Below are 12,266 nucleotides of genomic sequence, written 5' to 3'. Positions count from 1 at the left end.
CTGCAGATATGTTGTTTACTCACTAATACAAATAATAAATCCTCTCTGTAGAAAATTTTGAAAATGTGAGTATGCGTAAACAAATATAGAAGAAAAAAAAAAACGGGGGTGGGAGGATCAGGGACAGAAGAAATGGTGGCTCAGTCCATCGGACACTTGCCTTGTGAGTGTGAGGATCCAAGTGAATCCTCAGAACCTATGGGACAATGCCTGGGGTCACAGTCCTCTGTGATAAGTGGCATTACTTAGAATGGCTGTCCTCCAGCTCTACACACACAATGCACACACAAGCAAACACTTGTGCACAGCGGTGCACAGCAGACACGTGCATGCACTCATGCACAGATATACACACATATGGATGTACCTGCACACAGACACACATATGTGCATGCACCTGCAAACACACAGACATACTTATGTGCATGCACACACACACATGCACATACACATACACACCACACATTTTTAACAGCACCTTCACCAGGGGGCTGTAGGGTAAGAGCAATGGGAACTTGCTTAATAAGTACAGAATTTCTGTCTTGCAAGATGAAAAGCTCTGGAGATAGCTGCATAATTACTCTTAATAAAACTTGTATTAGTTACATTCCCTATTCCTATGAGCAAACAGCTGTCAGAAGCAATATAAGGGAGGAGGCTTATGGTTTAAGGGGGTCCAGTACATAAGGGTGGGATGACAGAGTTCATGGTGGTAGGAGTGTGTACCCAAGACTCCTAACACCAGACAGACCAGGAAGCAGAAGTGGGAATGTTGAGGCTCAGTTGGCTTTCTCTTTTTTCTTTTTATTCAGTCCAGTACCGTTCCCCTCACAGTGTGGTGGTTTGAATACACTTGGTCCAAGGAGTGGCAGTATTAGGAGGTGTGGCCTTGTTAGAGGAAGTGTGTCACTGTGGGAGTGGGCTTTGAGAGACCTTCCTCCTGGCTGCCTAGAAGTTAGTCTTCTCCTGTTTGACTTTGGAACAAGATGTAGAATTCTTAGCTCTTCCAGCATCATGCCTGTCTGAATGGTGCCATCCTTCCCCCCATGAAGATAATGGACTGAACCTTAGAACCTGTAAACCAGCCCCAATTAAATGTTTTTATAAGAGTTGCCTTGGTCATGATGTCTCTTCATAACAATGGAAACCATAACTGAGACACTGTCTATGGGATGATATAGTCCACATTCAGAATGGGTCGCCTCTCTTCAGTTAAACTCTAGAACACCTCTAGACAGAGACGCTACAGAGTGTGTCTCTTAGGTAATTTCAAACTGAACCATCCCAATACTGAACCATTTATTTAAATGGTTAAGATGGAAAACTTATTGTGTGTCTTTTATAACCATGTTTTCCCATCACTTTGCTGTATTTGTATATATTTGACATATTTCCTTCTTAAAGTGTTTCATCTGGTTGTTCCAACCATCTATAAACAAATCTTTCCTGACTTTTCCACAGAAGATGCTGTATCCAAACTCAAGATCGCAACCCATTTGACCCATGGGCTCCACTGTGGTGGCCTTGGTCATCCTCACTAGGCCCCCTGAGTCTCATATAAGTTAGTGGGAGAAGTTCCTAGATGTTGGCCGAGGAAGGCTCCACCCGCTCCTGTCCTCTGAGCTTAGAAGAGCTGACCAAACCATGGAAGAAAAGCCACCACTCTCTCTCTGTTTGATCTACGGTTGCAAAGATTCTGGCTAAGCAAAGAGGGGAAGGCACAGGGCCCATGGACAGAGAGCAGAGGCTGGGATGGAAGTGGGAGGTATTCTGAAGGCAGTAGGAATCTCATAGAGGCTATATATGAACCATGGAACTAATAGAAAAGCTCCTTGTAAGAAGGGAGTTTCCTCAGGGGTGATCCTGGATGTCTGGTGACAGGGTTCACAAAGTGTCAGGTCCTAAGCACCCTTGGAGAGTAGTGAATGGGATAAGGGGAACTCTGGGAACAAAGAAGCCTGTGGAAAGATGCTATTTAGAGCTGAGTTCTCAAGGGCCACCTGTCACAAGCATTGGGTAGCCTGTAGTAGACATCAAAACTTTTCTTGGACCTTGGGCACTCACAGGAGACAGCCAGAAGCATCAGTCCTATAAGCCCCCCCAGGGGGCGCTGCAGCTCCTGTGCAGAGTCAGGGTGGGGCTTTGAGCTCCGTGGCTCTTCAGCTAGGAGTCAACTTTTCTGAAAGTATGTGACTTGTTTGGGATGTGTGCAGTCACATCTGTATTTCTCATAGAATCTAGTTCATCTGCATGGCACCGCTGCATTACCATGTGTGACAATAAAGGCCGTGTGGATGACCTCGCTGCCTCCAAGAATTTCTCAGCTTAGAGACCTCTCCTCCACTTGGCCTTCTGGCCTGTGGGCACACTGTTAATTGTCTTATAAAGGAAATTAGGTGAGTGTTTAGTGAGGTACCAAATTTAAAATGTAGACAGGGCTGAGGAGGTGGTTCAAAATTAAAGTTCTTGCTGTTCAGAATTCAGATTCACAGAAACCTGTGTAGATGCCAGGTGTGTGTGGGGCCAGGCTGGAATTCCAGCCTCAGAAGGCACAGGCAGGAGATCCCAAAATGAGTCGGCTAGCAAGGTTAGTCATGTCTTCAAGTTCTGGTTTTCTCTCTCTCTGTGTCTCTTTCTCCATCTCTCTCGCTCTAATTTTATGTCTATGAGTTCATTGTCGCTGTCTTCAGACACACCAGAAGAGGGCATAAAATCCCATTACAGATGGTTGTGAGCCACCATGTGGTTGCTGGGAATTGAACTCAGGACCTCTGGAAGAGTAGCACTGCTCTTAACCACTGAGCTACCTCTCCAGCCCCTCAAGCTCTGGTTTTGATTGAGACTGCCTCAATAGAGAAGATGGAAGAAGAATCCAGGATAATTCCTGTTATCCACCTCAGGCCTCCACATGCACACATAATCACCACATATGTAAAAAGATACATACATACCATACAGACACGTACATTATATATATGTGAAAGGGGGCAGTCTAGGACTACTTACCTAGGTACAGTTTTCCTCACCCCTAACACACACACACACCCCTTTTTCCAGGCTGGCATCAAAGTCTCAGTGAAGCCACGGATGCTGATGAATGCCTGACTCTCCAGTATCCACCCTTTCAGCACCACCACACCTAGCTGATTCCTGGGATTGTCACCCAAAGGTTCTGGGTTGTTGTCAAAGCTTATCAAGACATCTCAAGCCACAGCCGGAAACTCCTGCTGCCTAAGTTGGACCACACATTCCTGTCCCCAGTGACTTTCCTCCTGTAAAGCCACTGCCAAGAACCCAGAAGGACAGATGCAGCAGGCCAGCCCAGTGCCAGCCAGATGGCCTTGATCCTCATCCCCCCCTCCCCCGACACAGGCAGTGTAAGCTGTGCAATTTTACGGTATCCAGTCAGCAATGTAAAGGACCGAGGGCACAACCATAGACAAGTTCCTTGGCTGCTAAGTTTCCTTATATTTGTGAGTACACTGTAGCTGTCTTCAGACACACCAGAAGAGGGCATCTGATTCTATTACAGATGGTTGTGAGCCACCATGTGGTTGCTGGGAATTGAACTCAGGTTCTCTGGAAGAGCAATCAGTGCTCTTAACTGCTGAGCCATCTCTCCAGCCCACGTTTCCTTATTATTAAAACTGTTAACATCTGGGCTGGCTTAGAGGTTGAAAGCACTGACTGTTTTTGCAGAGAGCTCAGGGCCTCTGGTGTTGAGTGGCATCCGGGAAGGGAATGGAGGAGCTAGCTGGTATGTAGCGCTGGGGTAGCCTGCTGCAACCTACTGGCTCTTGTGGCTCTAGAGTGTGTGTCTCAGCAATGGCTTTACAGGAGGGAAGTCACTGGGGACTGGATTGTGCAGGCCAACTTAGGCAGCAGGAGTTTCTGACTGTGGCCTTCGTTACCAGTGTTCCATGTGTAGTGATGAGTAGTCCCCCATCTCACTGAGGCTGGTGAGCTGAGGTAAGTGAGCTGTGGGGGTGCTACTTTTATGTCGGCATGACGTCTTTATTCCATTTAAATAGTTGGTAGTAATGTTGAGTCTTTTAAAACTCTGTTCCTAGATACGAGCTCTTTTTAGGGTGAGGACTTTCTATCTCTAGATTGTTGCAGAACCAGAAGGTGCTATACATAACCACACTAAAGCACCAAAAGACTGCCATGTTTTAATTTCAGTTTTTAATATTTTCTGGTGCAAGCGAAACATTCCACATGAACGTTAAAAGCGGGCTGATGTAGTAGTGTTAACACTGATGCTGGTTCTTCGTCTCATTAATGAAACAATTTTAAAGCCAAGGACCATTTTTACTAGCATTTAAAAGAGCAGGGCAGGCAAGATGTAAAACCATAGCAGCAGCCAGGAAGAGGGAGATGGCTGGGAGGAAAGACTCCTTTGAGGCAGATGAGCATGGCAGCAGGGGTGGGGTGGGAAGTGGGGGGTGCAGTGATTGTTGTCAGTTCTCACCGGGTGCAAAAAGAAAGCCACCACCTGTATGTTATCCTCTGATCTCCTCATGTCTGCTGCAGGGAGTACATGCATGTACTCAACACACACACACACACACACACACACACACACACACACACACACACACATACACACACATACACACACACACACACATACACGGGGGGGGGTGATCTAAAGCTATTATTTTTAATTACGTGTATGTGCGTGGGTGTCCCTCAGGAGCTGGTGTTACAGTGGTTTGTGAGCCACCTGAGCTGAGTAGTGTGTACTCTTAACACCTGGGCCATCTTTCCAGCTCTTAAATGTAATTAACCAAGAAAAGTGGTGCCTTTGAAGGTAGACCAAGCTGACAGGTTCAGCAACGGAAGTCAGCAAGCACTTGCTTGGTAGGAGCAGGAGGAAGGCTTCAAAGAAAGTGAAATGTCGGCCTGGAGAGATGGCTCAGTGGTTAAGAGCACTGACTGCTCTTCCAGACAATTCCCAGCAACCACATGGTGGCTCACAACCATCTGTAATGGGATTAGATGCCCTCTTCTGGTGTGTCTGAAGACAGCAACAGTGTACTCATAACATAAAAGAATAAATCATTAAAAACAAACAAACAAAAAAGTGAAATGTCCAAAGGGTTCTGGGGATCAAACTTAAGTCATCAGACTTGTCAAATGTTTCTACAGTGAGCCATCTTCCTGGCCTCTTGTTGACAAAAGTTTTGATGTTCCCGAGGAACTTTTGGATGTGGTAACCATGGCAAGCATGCCACCAGGAGAGGTTTTATTGTTTTAGGTTGAGAAAGTCTAAAACGGCTTCTTAATGTGGACTGGGCAAAATGAGTGTTAGCTTGACAGTAATTTGGCCATGGGTGGTATGAAGCAGTTTATTCCACACTAGAATCAACGGTGGGGGTTAGTCTGTGTGTACCACTAACCTGGAACCATTGGGTAGGAAACCTACCTAGATCACATCATGGAGGTGGAGACAGGAGAATCAGGAGTTCAGGGTCATCTCTAACTACATAGCCCATAGCCCTGGCTAGCACCACAGCATAACCTGGACACACACACACACACACACACACACACACACACACACAACCTCTATGTACTATACAGTTCAGAGCTTTGTTCAGGGACTTCTTTGAGAGATATGGTAGCCAAGTTGTAGTACAGTACTGAAGTCGATTTTGAACCATTGGGAGAACTGCAGGGGACCCCACGTCTGAGTTGCTATCACAAGCCATTTACATATACTCAATAATTCTTGGCAGGCTGTCCATTATAGTTATACAAATGTATGATTCGGTTCGCTCATTCCTGGCAAACCTGTCTTTGTCTTGCCTTTGACAAGGACTGTCTGGCCCATTTCTCCATGCTTAATTTAGGCTCTGAAAATGAAAGCTGTGGCCAGAGCACCATTCCCAGAACGAAGGAGCTGAAGACTGGATTCCAGGAAAGGTTCTCTTATGTCAGACCTTATGAGAATGAACTGTTGCTATTCCGTTCTTCCTTCTCTGATGAATATGCATCACATCAGTGGGAGCTGCAATGGTAAACTGTGGGACTTCAGTGCAGCACTGCACAGAGAGTCAAATATGCCAGCCCTGGAGCCTTTCAGGTCTATAGATATCTAGCGAACAGTTACCCCAAGTATAAAACCATCCTGCCTAGCTTCTACCCATGTTTGGAAGCGCTCACATCTATGAACTGCTAGTTTCTCTCATGTAACACAGAAAGACTCAAGGTTGCTTCTAATTCAAGGTTTCAGGGAGGAGCACTCTCTGGCATGTTGCCGCCAGGAATCACAGCCTGATGTTAGTTACTTGGCATCTGTAGGCACGAGAAAGGGATGTCAGATTTCAGATGTCAAATCTGAGGGCTGAGGCCGAACAGTTATTCTGGTTTTCAGGTTGTGGTTTTTATGGCATGGATGTGGGATACAGTCTTTGTCACTATACATAATGAAGTCCGGTTATACTTACAACCATTTTGTAATTTCTGGCCCTGAGGTATTTTGTCTGCATGCATGTCTGGGCACCATGGGTGTGCCTGGCATGTCTGGTATCCTTGGGACTTGGGACTGGAGTTACTGATGGCTAGTGAACTGCCATCTCAGAGCCTGACTTGAGTCCAGGTCCTCTGGAAAAGTAGCAGGTACACTTATGCACTGAGCCCTCTCTCCAGCCCCAAAGGCACCTTTGAACTAGGAATATGAACAAAGGAGTCTGGAGGAATTGCATATTTAGTCCTCTAGTAAGGTCTGTCTCTAAGGTTGACAGACCCGCTAGAGCTGAGTAATTTATCCTCCCTGGATAGGGCTGGTTCTGCCATCTCGCTGCCCTCTGGGCCTGTTCTGATTCCAGTTTGGATTTACACGTCTTGTGAAACACTGCTGGCTTGTAGCTAGGTGTAGCTGGCCTGCTGACAGACAGGGATGGGAAAAGCTTTGGCATCACAGGCACCCGTAGGGCAGGCACAGCAGGGTGCCAGTGTGTATTAGAGTAGATGAGTATTCTTTCAGGGAAATGACCCACAGATGTCCACATGTCTCAGAATACTCTGTCTGTGACCCAAAAAGGCTTCGTCCCTATTGTGGTTAAATACGAATGCCCACCCCCAAGGCCCACATAGTTCAGTGTTCAGTCACCAGAAAGTGAAACTGTTTGGAAGGGTTAGGAGGTGTGGTCTTATTGAAGGAATATGTGTGGCCTTGTTGAAGGAGGTATGTCATTGGGGTTGGGTTTTGAGGTTTCAAAGGCCAAGCCAGACAAGCCCAATCAGTCTCAGCTTGCCTCTCTCTCCCTCCCTCTCCCACCCTCTCTTTTTCTCTACCTGCAAGTCAAGATGTAGCTCTCAACTACTTCTCCAGCGCTATGTCTGCTACACCTGCTCCCACACTCCCACCGTGAGATAATGGATGAAGCCTCTAAAACTGTAAGCAAGCCTCCAATTAGATACTTTCCTTTTTAGAGTTGCTGAGGTCACAGTCATGGTGTCTCTTTACAGCAATAGAAAAGTGACTAAGACACTAATTCCAGTACCTGAGGTTGAGGCAGGACGATCACCGTTGGTTCTGGGACAGGCTAGAGCTACAGAATAAGGCTGATACAAACAAAAGAGTAACGAACAACCCCTCTCCCCCAAGAAAACTAGCCTGTGAGGCTGGCGAGGCGGCTTGGCAATCAAAAGCCCTTGAGAACTCAGGTTTAGTTCCCAGCATCCTCACTGTGTGGTTCACAACTGCCCATTGTAACCCTGGGGTTTTTCCACCCTCACCCAAGTTCCCAAAATATCAACTCTGAGACTGAATTATTTGTGAATAAATGCCTAAGACAAAAGCTTTGGCTCATTCCTGCTAGCTCGTCACTTGATTATCCTGTTTATTTTATTCCACATCCTACCACATGGCTAGTTACCGATCCTCAGGTTCATGTGACCATCTCCACCAGAGTCAATCTCTCCTGTGCTTGACTCTATCTCAGAATACTCTCTCCCTGCCGGAATTCCCACCTCCCAATTCCTGCCTAAGCTAATAGCTTTTTTTTTTTTTTTTTTTTTTTTGATAAGTGATTCAGTCCACAAGAGATTCTCTCTACAACCCATAGCCCCATTTCCAGGGGGTCGGAGGGTCCCTGTGTACACATGTATACGCACTCACACAGACATATAAAAAGAAATCTTTTTTTAAAAAAAGGAGTTCAATTATTAAAGTATTAAAAACCTGTTGTAAGGTTCAGCATGATGGCAATTGCCAACGGTTCTGTAATCTCAGCTATCAGAAACACGGAGGCAGTGGGCGCCAGGGCAACTTGGTCTACACAGCAAGATGCTGACTCAGAGAAACAAACCAGAACAAATAAGCAGCTTACTGTAGAATCTTCAGAAATAGAGAAAAAGGAGCCACTGAGAAGGCTCAGGAAGGAAAGGTCCTTTCCCCCACCCTAAGCCTGCGGACTTGAGTTCAGTCTGGAACCCACATGGTAGAAGGAGAGAACTGAATTGCCTCTGAGGTTACTTTCTCTGCTTTGGGCTTAGGCTAAAGATGTCAGCTTCCAGCTTTCTTCTACTGCTGCTTGTTCCCATGCCGTCCCGCCACGGAGGACTCTTATTCTGAACCATAAGCCCAAATAAACCCTTCTATAACTTGCCTCTGTCATGGTGATTTTATTACAGCAGCAGAAAAAATGGCTAATACCCTGAAAAAAAGCTGTCATCTGACTTCCACTTGAGAGCCACGGTGTACGTGTGCAATGGCGTACGTGTGCACACAGACACACAGACGCACAGATGCAAATAATGTAGTTACAGTTTTAAAACAGCAGAAAACAGATACTGCCAAGAAATCAACAGTCTTTTCCTTAACCTTTAATTTTTCTGTTTGTTTTGGAGAAAACATCTGTGTATCTCTGGCTGGCCTGAAACTTAATATGTAGATCAGGCTAGATCTCACAAGAGATCTGCCTACCTCTTCCTCCTGAGTGTTGGGATTAAATCCACATGCTGTGCTCCACTGTTTTATTGAGATGGGGTCTCTCTGTATTAACACCAGGATCATCTCGCCTCAACCTCCCCAAGTATTGGAATTTAAAGATTTCTTTGTGTGTGTGCTTTGTACGTAATTAATTTCCACAGGAATTCTGTAAGGTAGATACTATTCTTTGCATTTCACAAAAAAAGGGCAGTTGAATCTCAGAATTAGCAACTTTGCAAGTGATATATTAGTTATTGTTTACTTCTCTAGAAGCAGTGGGACCTGGGAACATGGAGCTGATAAATAAGGCAGACTGAAGTCTAATGCAATACCCAACTTTATTTAGAGCATCAGACAATTTATACTCTGAGAATTAAGAAGAGTCACATAAGTAAACTGTCCAATCACAAGAACAAGCTGCCTGTGGTAGGCAAGCCACACCAAATATGTTTTTCCATAAAGGCATGTAAATAAATGACAATAGACAGTTGTAATGAACAATCTGAAGTAAATTCACTCCTATCAACACCTGGGAGGGTCATGAAAACACATTCTAAGAGCAACTCTATGTTCTGAAGAACCTGGGGTCACAAGACTTCTGGCTTGTTTTCTTACAAACACTAAGACATCTCCTAACACAGACATCTTCATAGCACAGACTTGGACTGTGTTCCAACTTCTCTGTTGCTGTGATAAAACACCATGACCAAGAAAACTAATAGAGTTTATTTGAGCTTATAGTTCCAGGAATGAGCCCTCTGTGTCAGAAAGGCATGATAGCAAGAAGAAAGAAAACTAAAACCTAACCTTAACCTAAGCCCAAAGCAGAGAGAGTAAACAAGTAAGCAAGACTTTTTACTCTTAAAGCCTACCCTACCCCGCATACTTCCTCAAGCAAGGCCCCACATCCCAAACCTTGGACCCCAAACTGTCACCAACCGGGGACATTCAACAGTACACAGCTGGGAAACTGTCATAGTTAGTTTATATTGTGATAAAAATACTGACCAAAAGCAACCTTGGAAGAAAAGGGTCTATTTGGCTCACGGGTTATGGTCCATCATGGAGGAAAGCCAAGGTATGAAACAGAAGCAGAAACCTGGGGCAGGGAATGCTTCTCATTCTCTGACATTTACTTGAGGTTTAGTGAGCGCGTGCCTAGCAAAACATGCCTGTGCTAGTCAGAAGATAGCTTGTGGAAGTCAGTTCTCTGAAGCTTCTATACTTCTTTCTTTCTCTGAAAAGTGGGAATAGTCCCCAATCATATCCAGAAAATGACCAATCTGAGGAAGTACAGGAGGCACCCTTGTGGGCAACCAACCCTCACTTCTTGACCACTTGGCCTCCATACCTGCTTGTGTTCCACAGAGAATAGTCTAGAGTCTAGCCAGATGTCCACCTGCCAAGTAAGTGGTCTTCATTAGTCTTTCCATCAGACACCAGAGCCATCCCCGCCCAGGTGTGTGTCAGTCCTCTTTCTGCTTAGATCTTGTTTTCCTCATAGATGAGGGCCCCTTCTTTTCTGAGTGGAATCCTCCTTTGTTGTGTGGACTGCTCCTTCTCAGTATGCAGGCTTTTGTCTTCTGCTTGTGGGAGTTTTTTTTTCCCCCCTCTGCTTCTGGTTTCTCCACAGCAGAGATACTGGAGACAGTGTGGTCAGGGAGTCCCAGTGAAGGTGGAACCCAGGACACAAAGGCGATATGGCTACATGTCTCAGAAGTTACAAGGACAGCAGATCTTGAGGCAGGATGAGATCTGCCACCCGGAACCATGAAACAAAGACACTTGGCTCCTCTTCAGCACATGAGATCATAAGGCAGCACCAGAGTCAGTGTTCCAGACCCAGATGTGCCTCGGTGCTGACACCTGCTGGCTCCTTTCAGTACTGCACCTGCTGGCAGTAAGAGGGATCCTAAGTGGACAAATGACCCAATGTTCTCTCCTTCCTCCTCCTTTTTTAATGAAATAAATTTAAAATTTGACAAGGAACACATATAGTAACACAGTTTCAATAGCCCCACAGAGTTGTAAATGTTACAAAGCAAAAGATCATTACAAAGGAGATATTGAGGCAATAGCCACCTTTAGTGATCAATATCAGGATGGGAATATTAAAAGTATAGTCACATGACTATGGTAGCACAGGCCTCTAATTCTAGCACTCAGGAGGCAGAGGCAGCAGACCTCTTGAGTTCAAGGTCAGCTTGCTCCACAGAGTGAATTCCAGGTCAGCCAGGGCTACATAGAGAAACCTTGTCTTGAAAAACAAAAACAAAATTAAAATTTTTAATTTTTCAGGTGGGGTAGCTCAGTCAGTAAAGCACCTGTCTTGTAAGCATGGGGGCCTGAATTCAATCTCACAAATACACTGTGGTAGTTTGAATATGCTTGGTCCATTGGGAGTGGCACTGTCAGGAAGTGTGGCTTTGCTGGAGGAACTGTGTCACTGTGGGGGTGGGCTTTGGAGGTCTGCTACTCTTAAGCTCCACCCAGTGCAGAAAAGGCAGTCTTCTGGCTGCCTTTGGATGGAGATGTACAACTCTCAGGTCCTTCTCCAGTGCTGTGTCTGCCCTGGAGCTGCCATGCTTCTTGCCATGATGATAATGGGACTGAATTTCTGAACGTGTAAGCCAGCCCCCATTTAATGTTGTCCCTTACAAGAGTTGTCTTTGTCATGGTGTCTCCTTGCAGCAATGAAACCCTAACTAAGACACATACATAAAAAATGCTGAGTGTGGTACAGGCTCATAAATACAAAGAGTAAGGAAGACAAGAAAGAGTCTTGTGCTCACTGGCTTCTCAGCCTAGCCTGATTGGTGAGCTCCAGGCCAGTGAGATACCCTGTGTTAAAGAAGGTGAATGGCGTTCCTGAGGATGGGATCTCTGATTATCTTTTGCCTCTGAATGCACTGATACACAGGTGCACCACACCCAACAAACACACAGAGGTATACAAATGTACACTCACACACCTATACACACATGCAAATAAATTATAATCAAGTACAATGCTTTATGGCAACATAAGGCTTGAAATACATTAGAGCTAACAATGGCTAAAATACAGCACATTTGTAAGAGGCCTACCTAACTTTTTTGTTTTAATTTTTGTCTGTCAAACTCTGATAGACCTAGTTGGCTTGAAATTCCCTAAACAGACCAGATTGGCCTTGAACTCACAGTGAGCCACCGTCTAAATCTTTAGGTCTAGCCTGGCACATCTTCAAACACCTGTGATTCCAGCTACTCGGGTGGCAAGAGGATTTGGATTTGTGGCTAACCTGGGAAACAAGTCATCTTGTTTCCCCCTTTCAAAACATATTTT

Source organism: Micromys minutus, assembly GCF_963924665.1.
Source record: "Micromys minutus genome assembly, chromosome: 19".
In the NCBI taxonomy this organism is placed as follows: domain Eukaryota; kingdom Metazoa; phylum Chordata; class Mammalia; order Rodentia; family Muridae; genus Micromys; species Micromys minutus.
Note: the sequence above shows the minus strand (reverse complement) of the source record.